The sequence below is a fragment of the Phyllobates terribilis genome, unplaced genomic scaffold (assembly GCF_046119375.1).
Source record: "Phyllobates terribilis strain yellow unplaced genomic scaffold, ASM4611937v1 Scaffold_8__6_contigs__length_399053987, whole genome shotgun sequence".
Classification (NCBI taxonomy): Eukaryota; Metazoa; Chordata; class Amphibia; order Anura; family Dendrobatidae; genus Phyllobates; species Phyllobates terribilis.
The window spans coordinates 389,015,528-389,031,490 of NW_027362768.1; positions in this window are offsets into that span (position 1 = coordinate 389,015,528).

A 15,963-nucleotide genomic window follows, 5' to 3' on the forward strand; every position below is an offset into this window, starting at 1 on the left:
TTACGGATCATAAAAATCTGATATATCTTGATGCTGCCAAGCGCCTGAATGCCCGTCAGGCTAGGTGGGCACTGTTTTTCTCGCGGTTTAATTTCTCCATTACTTACATCCCTGGTACTAAGAATGTTAAGGCGGATGCCTTGTCTCGCAGTTTTTCTCCCATAGTCGGTGCTGAGAAAGAGGAAAACATTTTACAAGAAGGTGTTGTGATAGCTGCTTTAGACTCCGTTTTGGAAGATGAGATTCTTAAAGCTCAGGAGAATGCCCCATCTAACACTCCTCATGGGAGGTTGTTTGTGCCTGGGACCTTTAGGAGAGATTTGTTTGTTGAGTGTCACGAATCTCGGTTGGCAGGTCATCCCGGAATCTCTGAGACCAAGAGACTGGTGGGTCGCAGTTTTTGGTGGCCTGGATGGCAGAAGGAAGTCATTAAGTGGGTGCGCCAATGTACTATATGTGCTAGATCTAAGTCCTCACATACTCCTGCTGCGGGGTTGCTTTGTCCTTTGGAGGTCCCCAGTGCTCCTTGGACACATTTGGCTATGGACTTTATAACTGACCTTCCCCCCTCTGAGGGTTTTACTGTCATCTGGGTGGTCGTGGACCGTTTTAGCAAGATGTGTCACTTGGTTCCCTTCGTCAAACTGCCCTGCGCTAAAACTCTCGCTAAGGCCTTTGTCAAGGAAATTGTCAGACTTCATGGCGTTCCTACTGACATTGTTTCTGATAGGGGTCCTCAGTTCGTGGCTCGTTTTTGGCGTGCCTTTTGTGACAGGTTGGGAATTCATTTGTCGTTTTCGTCCGGATATCATCCTGAATCTAATGGCCAGACAGAAAGGAAAAACCAGGATGTTGAGCAGTTCTTGCGTTGTTTTGTGGCAGACAATCAAGAGGGGTGGTCTGAGTTTCTGCCACTTGCTGAATTTGCTCTGAACAATCATACATCTTCTTCTGCTGGTTGTTCGCCTTTTTTTTGTTGTTCTGGGAGACATCCGTCGTTTGGGTCGTTCTCCAAGTTGGGATCTGCCGTGCCTGAGGAGGAGAATTTTTCCGGTGATTTGGAAAGAGTTTGGACGGATGTGCGTGGTAATCTTCAGGAGGCCAACAGAAAATCTAAAGACTACTTTGATAGGAAACGACAGGAGGTTTTGTTCGCTGTTGGTGACATGGTTTGGTTGTCCTCTAGGAATCTGCGGTTGAGGATTCCTTCTAAGAAATTGGGTCCCAAGTTTGTAGGGCCCTTTAAGGTGCTTCAGGTTGTCAACCAATCTGCTGTTAGGTTGGAGGTTCCTACCTCCTGGAGAATTAATCCGGTCTTTCATGTCTCTCTGTTAAAAAAAGCTGTTGTGTCGGATGGTGACGCCTCTGCCTCTGTTCCTCCGGTGGTGGAGGACGGGGAATATGAAATTTCTCGCATCCTTGACTCTAGACGGTATAGAGGTAGTTTGCAGTATCTTGTGGCCTGGAAAGGTTTCGGACCCGAGGATAACTCTTGGGTGAGGTCAGATGATGTTTCCGCGTCCAGACTTATCAGAGCGTTTCACAGGAGATTTCCTGTTAAGCCTGGTCCTAGGGGATCCGGAGGATCCTCTTAGAAGGGGGGGTACTGTTAGAACCTTGCTGTTAGGTTTTTTTTCCTTTGCTGGTCACATGACCTTGTTGGCCTATTTAATCCTGCTCCGCCCTTCTGGCTTTGCTGGACTTCATTGTATATCTACTTTCTAGCTAGCCTGTGCTCTGTATCTAACTCTGTTAGTTTGCTTGGTCTACGGACCTCTATGTTCTATCTATTTTGTTTGTTCGTCTGTCTGCTACTATTTCTGTTAGGAGGTGTCCCATATTCCTCCCAGTCTTTAGTACTTGTAGGGATTCCCTCCCCACATCTATAGGTCTTCGTACAGACTAGATTAGGACTTTAGCAGGTCTGATCGCAGGATCAGGTTCCCTGTTACATCGTAGGGATTCAGCTGAGTCTTATAGTAGGGACAGATCTCCTCTCTTTCCTTAGCTTTGGTAGCAGAACATAACAATTATATAGTGTCATTACATGCAGAGGGATCTATTATATAGAGTCATTACACGCAGAGGGATCTATTATATAGAGTCATTACACGCAGAGGGATCTATTATATAGAGTCATTACACACAGAGGGATTTATTATATAGAGTCATACACACAGAGCGATCTATTATATAGAGTCATTACACACAGAGGGATCTATTATATAGGGTCATTACACACAGAGCGATCTATTATATAGAGTCATTACACACAGAGGGATCTATTATATAGAGTCATTACACGCAGAGGGATCTATTATATAGAGTCATTACACGCAGAGGGATCTAATATATAGAGTCATTACACACAGAGGGATCTATTATATAGTGTCATTACACACAGAGCGATCTATTATATAGAGTCATTACACGCAGAGGGATCTATTATATAGAGTCATTACACACAGAGTGATCTATTATATAGAGTCATTACACACAGAGTGATCTATTATATAGAGTCATTACACACAGAGCGATCTATTATATAGAGTCATTACACGCAGAGGGATCTATTATATAGAGTCATTACACGCAGAGGGATCTATTATATAGAGTCATTACACACAGAGGGATTTATTATATAGAGTCATACACACAGAGCGATCTATTATATAGAGTCATTACACACAGAGGGATCTATTATATAGGGTCATTACACACAGAGCGATCTATTATATAGAGTCATTACACGCAGAGGGATCTATTATATAGAGTCATTACACGCAGAGGGATCTATTATATAGAGTCATTACACACAGAGGGATCTATTATATAGAGTCATTACACACAGAGCGATCTATTATATAGAGTCATTACACACAGAGCGATCTATTATATAGAGTCATTACACGCAGAGGGATCTATTATATAGAGTCATTACACACAGAGTGATCTATTATATAGAGTCATTACACACAGAGGGATCTATTATATAGAGTCATTACACACAGAGGGATCTATTATATAGAGTCATTACACACAGAGTGATCTATTATATAGAGTCATTACACACAGAGGGATCTATTATATAGAGTCATTACACGCAGAGGGATCTATTATATAGAGTCATTACACGCAGAGGGATCTATTATATAGAGTCATTACACACAGAGGGATCTATTATATAGAGTCATTACACACAGAGGGATCTATTATATAGAGTCATTACACACAGAGGGATCTATTATATAGAGTCATTACACGCAGAGGGATCTATGTCACGTGTTTACTTCTGTTAATGTTGATGATGATGGCTTACAGCCAATGAAACCACAAAAGTCATTATCTCAGTAAATTAGAATAATTAACAAAAAACACCTGCAAAGGCTTCCTAAGCGTTTAAAAAAGGTCCCTTAGTCTGTTTCAGTAGGCTCCACAATCATGGGGAAGACTGCTGACTTGACAGATGTCCAGAAGGCAGTCACTGACACACTCCACAAGGAGGGTAAGCCACAGAAGGTCATTGGTAAAGAAGCTGGCTGTTCCCAGAGTGCTGCATCCAAGCATATTAATGGAAAGTTGAGTGGAAGGAAAAAGTGTGGTAGAAAAAGCTGCACAAGCAACCGGGATAACCGCAGCCTGGAAAGGATTGTTAAGAAAAGGCCATTCAAACATTTGGGGGAGATTCACAAGGAGCGGACTGCTGCTGGAGTCATTGCTTCAAGAGCCACCACACACAGACGTATCCAGGACATGGACTATAAGTGTCACATTCCTGGTGTCAGGCCGCTCATGATCAATAGACAACGCCAGAAGCGTCTTACCTGGACCAAGGAGAAGACCTGGACTGTTCTCAGTATATATTATATACGTACAGTACAGACCAAAAGTTTGGACACACCTTCTCATTTAAAGATTTTTCTGTATTTTCATGACTATGAAAATTGTACATTCACACTGAAGGTATCAAAACTATGAATTACCACATGTGGAATTATATACTTAACAAAAAAGTGTGAAACAACTGAAAATATGTCTTATATTCTCGGGTCTTCACAGTAGCCACCTTTTGCTTTGATGACTGCTTTGCACACTCTTGGCATTCTCTTGATGAACTTCAAGAGGTAGTCACCAGAAATGGTCTTCCAACAATCTTGAAGGAGTTCCCAGAGATGCTTAGCACTTGTTGGCCCTTTTGCCTTCACTCTGCGGTCCAGCTCACCCCAAACCATCTCGATTGGGTTCAGGTCTGGTGACTGTGGAGGCCAGGTCATCTGGCGTAGCCCCCCATCACTCTCCTTCTTGGTCAAATAGCCCTTACACAGCCTGGAGGTGTTTGGGGTCATTGTCCTGTTGAAAAATAAATGATGGTCCAACTAAACGCAGACCGGATGGAATAGCATGCCGCTACAAGATGCTGTGGTAGCCATGCTGGTTCAGTATGCCTTCAATTTTGAATGAATCCCCCACAGTGTCACCAGCAAAGCCCCCCCACACCATCACACCTCCTCCTCCATGCTTCACGGTGGGAACCAGGCATGTAGAGTCCATCCGTTCACCTTTTCTGTGTCGCACAAAGACACGGTGGTTGGAACCAAAGATCTCAAATTTGGACTCATCAGACCAAAGCACAGATTTCCACTGGTCTAATGTCCATTCCTTGTGTTCTTTAGCCCAAACAAGTCTCTTCTGCTTGTTGCCTGTCCTTAGCAGTGGTTTCCTAGCAGCTATTTTACCATGAAGGCCTGCTGCACAAAGTCTCCTCTTAACAGTTGTTGTAGAGATGTGTCTGCTGCTAGAACTCTGTGTGGCATTGACCTGGTCTCTAATCTGATCTGCTGTTAACCTGCGATTTCTGAGGCTGGTGACTCGGATAAACTTATCCTCAGAAGCAGAGGTGACTCTTGGTCTTCCTTTCCTGGGGCAGTCCTCATGTGAGCCAGTTTCTTTGTAGCGCTTGATGGTTTTTGTAACTGCACTTGGGGACACTTTCAAAGTTTTCACAATTTTTCGGACTGACTGACCTTCATTTCTTAAAGTAATGATGGCCACTCGTTTTTCTTTGCTTAGCTGCTTTTTTCTTGCCATAATACAAATTCTAACAGTCTATTCAGTAGGACTATCAGCTGTGTATCCACCTGACTTCTGCACAACACAACTGATGGTCCCAACCCCATTTATAAGGCAAGAAATCCCACTTATTAATCCTGACAGGGCACACCTGTGAAGTGAAGACCATTTCCGGTGACTACCTCTAGAAGCTCATCAAGAAAATGCCAAGAGTGTGCAAAGCCGTCATCAAAGCAAAAGGGGGCTACTGTGAAGACCCTAGAATATAAGACATATTTTCAGTTGTTTCACACTTTTTTGTTAAGTATATAATTCCACATGTGGTAATTCATAGTTTTGATGCCTTCAGTGTGAATGTACAATTTTCATAGTCATGAAAATACAGAAAAATCTCTAAATGAGACGATGTGTCCAAACTTTTGCTCTGTACTGTATATTATACAGATATGTATATAATGCAGCAATATTAATTCGTACCTAGTGGTTTACACAGATTTTAAAGATATACAGCACAATAATACACCATCATATAATATTATACATTCATTTTATCATTATAACCCTTATTCTAAATATCACATATCTTCATATTATTAAAGGCTGTATAAATGATATTAAACCCCAAACTTGGGGGGGGGGGGGGGGATTACACCATATACAACAGGCAGCTTTACAATAGTATTTACTGCTCAATTAGTATTAGCTCACAGCAAAAAAGAATGGGCACAATACTATACGCCACCACCAAAAGTAGAATTGACCATCATTATGTTTGTTATACCGACCATATGCCATATTTGTATAGGTACCACACTGCCCAGTGCCCCTACGCGCGTTTCGTGTGCTGCTTCACCGGGGGATTATATACATATATATAGTTTGTAATTGGCCTAATAAACCTATGCTTGTAAGATTACAACTGTACCGCACTGCCCTTGATTTTAATGGGTTTTCGGGGTTCTGTTTTAGTTTTCTTTTCGCCGTTAGTACAGATTGTTTAAATTACTAAAATCTATTGTTACTGTATATAAAGGATAAACAGGACATTTTAGAGCACTTCATGTGGGTGGTACCATCTGCTGAGCTGCTGTATCTAAGCCTATTGTGGGTGGTACCATCTGCTGAGCTGCTGTATCTAAGCCTATTTTGGGTGGTACCATCTGCTGAGCTGCTGTATCTAAGCCTATTGTGGGAGGTACCGTCTGCTGAGCTGCTGTATCTAAGCCTATTGTGGGTGGTCCCCTCTGCTGAGCTGCTGTATCTAAGCCTATCGTGGGTGGTACTGTCTGCTGAGCTGCTGTATCTAAGCCTATCGCTTGTGTTACCGTCTGCTGAGCTGCTGTATCTAAGCCTATTGTGGGTGGTACTGTCTGCTGAGCTGCTGTATCTAAGCCTATCGTTTGTGGTACCGTCTGCTGAGCTGCTGTACCTAAGCCTATAGTGGGTGGTACCATCTCCTGAGATGCTGTATCTAAGCCTATCATGTGTGGTACTGTCTGCTGAGCTGCTGTATCTAAGCCTATCATGTGTGGTACCGTCTATTGAGCTGCTGTATCTAAGCCTATAGTGAGTTGTACCGTCTGCTGAGCTGCTGTATCTATGCCTATAGTTGGTGATACTGTCTGTTGAGCTGCTGTATCTAAGCATATAGTTGGTGATACTGTCTGCTGAGCTGCTGTATCTAAGCCTATCATGTGTGGTACCGTATGCTGAGTTGCTGTATCTAAGCCTATCGTTAGTGGTATCATCTGCTGAGCTGCTGTATCTAAGCCTATAGTGAGTGGTACCGTCTGCTGAGCTGCTGTATCTAAGCCTATAGTGGGTGGTACCATCTGCTGAGCTGCTGTATCTAAGCCTATAGTGGGTGGTACCGTCTGCTGAGCTGCTGTATCTAAGCCTATCATGTGCGGTACCGTCTGCTGAGCTGCTGTATCTAAGCCTATTGTGGGTGGTACGGTCTGCTGAGCTGCTGTATCTAAGCCTATTGTGGGTGGTACCATCTGCTGAGCTGCTGTATCTAAGCCTATCGTGGGTGGTACCGTCTGCTGAGCTGCTGTATCTAAGCCTATTGTGGGTGGTACCATCTGCTGAGCTGCTGTATCTAAGCCTATCGTGGGTGGTACCGTCTGCTGAGCTGCTGTATCTAAGCCTATTGTGGGTGGTACCGTCTGCTGAGCTGCTGTATCTAAGCCTATTGTGGGTGGTACCATCTGCTGAGCTGCTGTATCTAAGCCTATTGTGGGTGGTACCATCTGCTGAGCTGCTGTATCTAAGCCTATTGTGGGAGGTACCGTCTGCTGAGCGGCTGTATCTAAGCCTATTGTGGGTGGTACCGTCTGCTGAGCTGCTGTATCTAAGCCTATTGTGGGAGGTACCGTCTGCTGAGCTGCTGTATCTAAGCCTATTGTGGATGGTCCCCTCTGCTGAGCTGCTGTATCTAAGCCTATCGTGGGTGGTACAGTCTGCTGAGCTGCTGTATCTAAGCCTATCGTTTGTGGTACCGTCTGCTGAGCTGCTGCATCTAAGCCTATAGTGGGTGGTACAGTCTGCTGAGCTGCTGTATCTAAGCCTATAGTGGGTGGTACAGTCTGCTGAGCTGCTGTATCTAAGCCTATCGTTTGTGGTACCGTCTGCTGAGCTGCTGTACCTAAGCCTATAGTGGGTGGTACCGTCTGCTGAGCTGCTGTATCTAAGCCTATCATGTGTGGTACCGTCTGCTGAGATGCTGTATCTAAGCCTATCATGTGTGGTACTGTCTGCTGAGCTGCTGTATCTAAGCCTATCATGTGTGGTACCGTCTGCTGAGCTGCTGTATCTAAGCCTATAGTGAGTGGTACTGTCTGCTGAGCTGCTGTATCTAAGCCTATCATGTGTGGTACCGTATGCTGAGTTGCTGTATCTAAGCCTATCGTTTGTGGTATCGTCTGCTGAGCTGCTGTATCTAAGCCTATAGTGAGTGGTACTGTCTGCTGAGCTGCTGTATCTAAGCCTATAGTGAGTGGTACAGTCTGCTGAGCTGCTGTATCTAAGCCTATAGTGAGTGGTACCATCTGCTGAGCTGCTGTATCTAAGCCTATAGTGGGTGGTACCGTCTGCTGAGCTGCTGTATCTAAGCCTATAGTGGGTGGTACTGTCTGCTGAGCTGCTGTATCTAAGCCTATAGTGAGTGGTACCATCTGCTGAGCTGCTGTATCTAAGCCTATAGTGGGTGGTACCGTCTGCTGAGCTGCTGTATCTAAGCCTATAGTGAGTGGTACTGTCTGCTTAGCTGCTGTATCTAAGCCTATAGTGAGTGGTACCATCTGCTGAGCTGCTGTATCTAAGCCTATAGTGGGTGGTACCGTCTGCTGAGCTGCTGTATCTAAGCCTATAGTGAGGGGTACTGTCTGCTGAGCTGCTGTATCTAAGCCTATAGTGAGTGGTACCATCTGCTGAGCTGCTGTATCTAAGCCTATAGTGAGTGGTACTGTCTGCTTAGCTGCTGTATCTAAGCCTATAGTGAGTGGTACCATCTGCTGAGCTGCTGTATCTAAGCCTATAGTGGGTGGTACCGTCTGCTGAGCTGCTGTATCTAAGCCTATAGTGGGTGGTACTGTCTGCTTAGCTGCTGTATCTAAGCCTATCATGTGTGGTACCGACTGCTGAGCTGCTGTATCTAAGCCTATAGTGAGTGGTACTGTCTGCTTAGCTGCTGTATCTAAGCCTATAGTGAGTGGTACCATCTGCTGAGCTGCTGTATCTAAGCCTATAGTGAGTGGTACCATCTGCTGAGCTGCTGTATCTAAGCCTATTGTGGGTGGTACTGTCTGCTTAGCTGCTGTATCTAAGCCTATAGTGAGTGGTACCATCTGCTGAGCTGCTGTATCTAAGCCTATAGTGGGTGGTACCGTCTGCTGAGCTGCTGTATCTAAGCCTATCATGTGCGGTACCGTCTGCTGAGCTGCTGTATCTAAGCCTATTGTGGGTGGTATGGTCTGCTGAGCTGCTGTATCTAAGCCTATTGTGGGTGGTACCATCTGCTGAGCTGCTGTATCTAAGCCTATCGTGGGTGGTACCGTCTGCTGAGCTGCTGTATCTAAGCCTATTGTGGGTGGTACCGTCTGCTGAGCTGCTGTATCTAAGCCTATTGTGGGTGGTACCATCTGCTGAGCTGCTGTATCTAAGCCTATTGTGGGTGGTACCATCTGCTGAGCTGCTGTATCTAAGCCTATTGTGGGTGGTACCATCTGCTGAGCTGCTGTATCTAAGCCTATTGTGGGTGGTACCATCTGCTGAGATGCTGTATCTAAGCCTATTGTGGGAGGTACCGTCTGCTGAGCTGCTGTATCTAAGCCTATAGTGAGTGGTACTGTCTGCTGAGCTGCTGTATCTAAGCCTATAGTGAGTGGTACCATCTGCTGTATCTAAGCCTATATTGAATGGTACAATCTGCTGAGCTGCTGTATCTAAGCCTATAGTGGGTGGTACCGTCTGCTGAGCTGCTGTATCTAAGCCTATAGTGTGTGGTACCGTCTGCTGAGCTGCTGTATCTAAGCCTATAGTGAGTGGTACCGTCTGCCGAGCTGCTGTACCTAAGCCTATAGTGAGTGGTACTGTCTGCGGAGCTGCTGTATCTAAGCCTATATTGAGTGGTACCGTAGGCTGAGCTGCTGTATCTAAGCCTATAGTGAGTGGTACTGTCTGCTGAGCTGCTGTATCTAAGCCTATAGTGAGTGGTACTGTCTGTGGAGCTGCTGTATCTAAGCCTATCATGTGTGGTACCGTCTGTTGAGCTGCTGTATCTAAGCCTAGAGTTGGTGATACTGTCTGCTGAGCTGCTGTATCTAAGCCTATAGTTGGTGATACTGTCTGCTGAGCTGCTGTATCTAAGCCTATCATGTGTGGTACCGTATGCTGAGTTGCTGTATCTAAGCCTATAGTGAGTGGTACCATCTGCTTAGCTGCTGTATCTAAGCCTATTGTGAGTGGTACCGTCTGCTGAGCTGTTGTATCTAAGCCTATTGTGGATGGTACGGTCTGCTGAGCTGCTGTATCTAAGCCTATAGTGGGTGGTACAGTCTGCTGAGCTGCTGTATCTAAGCCTATCGTGGGTGGTACCATCTGCTGAGCTGCTGTATCTAAGCCTATTGTGGGTGGTACCATCTGCTGAGCTGCTGTATCTAAGCCTATTGTGGGTGGTACCATCTGCTGAGCTGCTGTATCTAAGCCTATTGTGGGTGGTACCATCTGCTGAGCTGCTGTATCTAAGCCTATTGTGGGTGGTACCGTCTGCTGAGCTGCTGTATCTAAGCCTATTGTGGGTGGTACCGTCTGCTGAGCTGCTGTATCTAAGCCTATTGTGGGTGGTACCGTCTGCTGAGCTGCTGTATCTAAGTCTATTGTGGGTGGTACTGTCTTCTGAGCTGCTGTATCTAAGCCTATCGCTTGTGGTACTGTCTGCTGAGCTGCTGTATCTAAGCCTATAGTGAGTGGTATCGTCTGTTGAGCTGCTGTATCTAAGCCTATAGTGAGTGGTACTGTCTACTGAGCTGCTGTATCTAAGCCTATCGTGAGTGGTACTGTCTGCTGAGCTGCTGTATCTAAGCCTATAGTGAGTGGTACCGTCTGCTGAGCTGCTGTATCTAAGCCTATAGTGAGTGGTACTGTCTGCTGAGCTGCTGTATCTAAGCCTATAGTGAGTGGTACCATCTGCTGTATCTAAGCCTATATTGAATGGTACCATCTGCTGAGCTGCTGTATCTAAGCCTATAGTGGGTGGTACCGTCTGCTGAGCTGCTGTATCTAAGCCTATAGTGTGTGGTACCGTCTGCTGAGCTGCTGTATCTAAGCCTATAGTGAGTGGTACCGTCTGCCGAGCTGCTGTACCTAAGCCTATAGTGAGTGGTACTGTCTGCGGAGCTGCTGTATCTAAGCCTATATTGAGTGGTACCGTAGGCTGAGCTGCTGTATCTAAGCCTATAGTGAGTGGTACTGTCTGCTGAGCTGCTGTATCTAAGCCTATAGTGAGTGGTACTGTCTGTGGAGCTGCTGTATCTAAGCCTATCATGTGTGGTACCGTCTGTTGAGCTGCTGTATCTAAGCCTAGAGTTGGTGATACTGTCTGCTGAGCTGCTGTATCTAAGCCTATAGTGAGTGGTACCGTAGGCTGAGCTGCTGTATCTAAGCCTATAGTGAGTGGTACTGTCTGCTGAGCTGCTGTATCTAAGCCTATAGTGAGTGGTACTGTCTGCTGAGCTGCTGTATCTAAGCCTATAGTGAGTGGTACCATCTGCTGTATCTAAGCCTATATTGAATGGTACCATCTGCTGAGCTGCTGTATCTAAGCCTATAGTGGGTGGTACCGTCTGCTGAGCTGCTGTATCTAAGCCTATAGTGTGTGGTACCGTCTGCTGAGCTGCTGTATCTAAGCCTATAGTGAGTGGTACCGTCTGCCGAGCTGCTGTACCTAAGCCTATAGTGAGTGGTACTGTCTGCGGAGCTGCTGTATCTAAGCCTATATTGAGTGGTACCGTAGGCTGAGCTGCTGTATCTAAGCCTATAGTGAGTGGTACTGTCTGCTGAGCTGCTGTATCTAAGCCTATAGTGAGTGGTACTGTCTGTGGAGCTGCTGTATCTAAGCCTATCATGTGTGGTACCGTCTGTTGAGCTGCTGTATCTAAGCCTAGAGTTGGTGATACTGTCTGCTGAGCTGCTGTATCTAAGCCTATAGTGAGTGGTACCGTAGGCTGAGCTGCTGTATCTAAGCCTATAGTGAGTGGTACTGTCTGCTGAGCTGCTGTATCTAAGCCTATAGTGAGTGGTACCATCTGCTGTATCTAAGCCTATATTGAATGGTACCATCTGCTGAGCTGCTGTATCTAAGCCTATAGTGGGTGGTACCGTCTGCTGAGCTGCTGTATCTAAGCCTATAGTGTGTGGTACCGTCTGCTGAGCTGCTGTATCTAAGCCTATAGTGAGTGGTACCGTCTGCCGAGCTGCTGTACCTAAGCCTATAGTGAGTGGTACTGTCTGCGGAGCTGCTGTATCTAAGCCTATATTGAGTGGTACCGTAGGCTGAGCTGCTGTATCTAAGCCTATAGTGAGTGGTACTGTCTGCTGAGCTGCTGTATCTAAGCCTATAGTGAGTGGTACTGTCTGTGGAGCTGCTGTATCTAAGCCTATCATGTGTGGTACCGTCTGTTGAGCTGCTGTATCTAAGCCTAGAGTTGGTGATACTGTCTGCTGAGCTGCTGTATCTAAGCCTATAGTGAGTGGTACCGTAGGCTGAGCTGCTGTATCTAAGCCTATAGTGAGTGGTACTGTCTGCTGAGCTGCTGTATCTAAGCCTATAGTGAGTGGTACCATCTGCTGTATCTAAGCCTATATTGAATGGTACCATCTGCTGAGCTGCTGTATCTAAGCCTATAGTGGGTGGTACCGTCTGCTGAGCTGCTGTATCTAAGCCTATAGTGTGTGGTACCGTCTGCTGAGCTGCTGTATCTAAGCCTATAGTGAGTGGTACCGTCTGCCGAGCTGCTGTACCTAAGCCTATAGTGAGTGGTACTGTCTGCGGAGCTGCTGTATCTAAGCCTATATTGAGTGGTACCGTAGGCTGAGCTGCTGTATCTAAGCCTATAGTGAGTGGTACTGTCTGCTGAGCTGCTGTATCTAAGCCTATAGTGAGTGGTACTGTCTGTGGAGCTGCTGTATCTAAGCCTATCATGTGTGGTACCGTCTGTTGAGCTGCTGTATCTAAGCCTAGAGTTGGTGATACTGTCTGCTGAGCTGCTGTATCTAAGCCTATAGTGAGTGGTACCGTAGGCTGAGCTGCTGTATCTAAGCCTATAGTGAGTGGTACTGTCTGCTGAGCTGCTGTATCTAAGCCTATAGTGAGTGGTACTGTCTGTGGAGCTGCTGTATCTAAGCCCATAGTTGGTGATACCGTCTGCTGAGCTGCTATATCTAAGCCTATCATGTGTGGTACCGTCTGCTGAGTTGCTGTATCTAAGCCTATCGTTTGTGGTACCGTCTGCTGAGCAGCTGTATCTAAGCCTATAGTTGGTGATACTGTATGCTGAGCTGCTGTATCTAAGCCTATAGTGAGTGGTACTGTCTGCTGAGCTGCTGTATCTAAGCCTATAGTGAGTGGTACTGTCTGCTGAGCTGCTGTATCTAAGCCTATAGTGAGTGGTACCGTCTGCCGAGCTGCTGTACCTAAGCCTATAGTGAGTGGTATTGTCTGCGGAGCTGCTGTACCTAAGCCTATAGTGGGTGGTACAGTCTGCTGAGCTGCTGTATCTAAGCCTATAGTGAGTGGTACTGTCTGTGGAGCTGCTGTATCTAAGCCTATCATGTGTGGTACCGTCTGTTGAGCTGCTGTATCTAAGTTTATAGTTGGTGATACTGTCTGCTGAGCTGCTGTATCTAAGCCTATAGTGAGTGGTACCGTAGGCTGAGCTGCTGTATCTAAGCCTATAGTGAGTGGTACTGTCTGCTGAGCTGCTGTATCTAAGCCTATAGTGAGTGGTACTGTCTGTGGAGCTGCTGTATCTAAGCCTATCATGTGTGGTACCGTCTGTTGAGCTGCTGTATCTAAGCCTATAGTTGGTGATACCGTCTGCTGAGCTGCTATATCTAAGCCTATCATGTGTGGTACCGTCTGCTGAGTTGCTGTATCTAAGCCTATCATTTGTGGTACCGTCTGTGAGCCGCTGTATCTAAGCCTATAGTTGGTGATACTGTATGCTGAGCTGCTGTATCTAAGCCTATAGTGAGTGGTACTGTCTGCTGAGTTGCTGTATCTAAGCCTATATTGAGTGGTACTGTCTGCTGAGCTGCTGTATCTAAGCCTACAGTGAGTGGTACCGTCTGCCGAGCTGCTGTACCTAAGCCTATAGTGAGTGGTATTGTCTGCAGAGCTGCTGTATCTAAGCCTATCATGTGTGGTACCGTCTGTTGAGCTGCTGTATCTAAGCCTATAGTTGGTGATACTGTCTGCTGAGCTGCTGTATCCAAGCCTATAGTGAGTGGTACCGTAGGCTGAGCTGCTGTATCTAAGCCTATAGTGAGTGGTACTGTCTGCTGAGCTGCTGTATCTAAGCCTATAGTGAGTGGTACTGTCTGCTGAGCTGCTGTATCTAAGCCTATAGTGAGTGGTACTGTATGTGGAGCTGCTGTATCTAAGCCTATCATGTGTGGTACCGTCTGTTGAGCTGCTGTATCTAAGCCTATAGTTGGTGATACTGTCTGCTGAGCTGCTGTATCCAAGCCTATAGTGAGTGGTACCGTAGGCTGAGCTGCTGTATCTAAGCCTATAGTGGGTGGTACAGTCTGCTGAGCTGCTGTATCTAAGCCTATAGTGAGTGGTACTGTCTGTGGAGCTGCTGTATCTAAGCCTATCATGTGTGGTACCGTCTGTTAAGCTGCTGTATCTAAGCCTATAGTTGGTGATACTGTCTGCTGAGCTGCTGTTTCCAAGCCTATAGTGAGTGGTACCGTAGGCTGAGCTGCTGTATCTAAGCCTATAGTGAGTGGTACTGTCTGCTGAGCTGCTGTATCTAAGCCTATAGTGAGTGGTACTGTCTGTGGAGCTGCTGTATCTAAGCCTATCATGTGTGGTACCGTCTGTTGAGCTGCTGTATCTAAGCCTATAGTTGGTGATACCGTCTGCTGAGCTGCTATATCTAAGCCTATAGTTGGTGATACTGTATGCTGAGCTGCTGTATCTAAGCCTATAGTGAGTGGTACCGTCTGCTGAGCTGCTGTATCTAAGCATATAGTGAGTGGTACTGTCTGCTGAGCTGCTGTATCTAAGCCTATAGTGAGTGGTACTGTCTGATGAGCTGCTGTATCTAAGCCTATCATGTGTGGTACCGTCTGTTGAGCTGCTGTATCTAAGCCTATAGTGGGTGGTACCCTCTGCTGAGCTGCTGTATCTAAGCCTATCATGTGTGGTACCGTCTGCTGAGTTGCTGTATCTAAGCCTATCATGTGTGGTACTGTCTGCTGGGCTGCTGTATCTAAGCCTATAGTGAGTGGTACCGTCTGCTGAGCTGCTGTACCTAAGCCTATAGTGAGTGGTACTGTCTGATGAGCTGCTGTATCTAAGCCTATCATGTGTGGTACAGTCTGCTGAGTTGCTGTATCTAAGCCTATCATGTGTGGTACTGTCTGCTGAGCTGCTGTATCTAAGCCTATAGTGAGTGGTACCGTCTGCTGAGCTGCTGTACCTAAGCCTATAGTGAGTGGTACTGCCTGATGAGCTGCTGTATCTAAGCCTATCATGTGTGGTACAGTCTGCTGAGTTGCTGTATCTAAGCCTATCATGTGTGGTACTGTCTGCTGAGCTGCTGTACCTAAGCCTATAGTGAGTGGTACTGTCTGATGAGCTGCTGTATCTAAGCCTATTATGTGTGGTACCGTCTGCTGAGTTGCTGTATCTAAGCCTACCGTGTGTGGTACTGTCTGCTGAGCTGCTGTATCTAAGCCTATAGTGAGTGGTACTGTCTGCTGAGCTGCTGTATCTAAGCCTATAGTGAGTGGTACCGTCTGCTGAGCTGCTGTACCTAAGCCTATAGTGAGTGGTACTGTCTGATGAGCTGCTGTATCTAAGCCTATCATGTGTGGTACTGTCTGCTGAGCTGCTGTACCTAAGCCTATAGTGAGTGGTACTGTCTGATGAGCTGCTGTATCTAAGCCTATCATGTGTGGTACCGTCTGTTGAGCTGCTGTATCTACGCCTATAGTTGGTGATACTGTCTGCTGAGCTGCTGTATCTAAGCCTATAGTGAGTGGTACTGTCTGCTGAGCTGCTGTATCTAAGCCTATAGTGAGTGGTACTGTCTGCTGAGCTGCTGTATCTAAGCCTATAGTGAGTGGTACTGTCTGCTGAGCTGCTGTACCTAAGCCTATAGT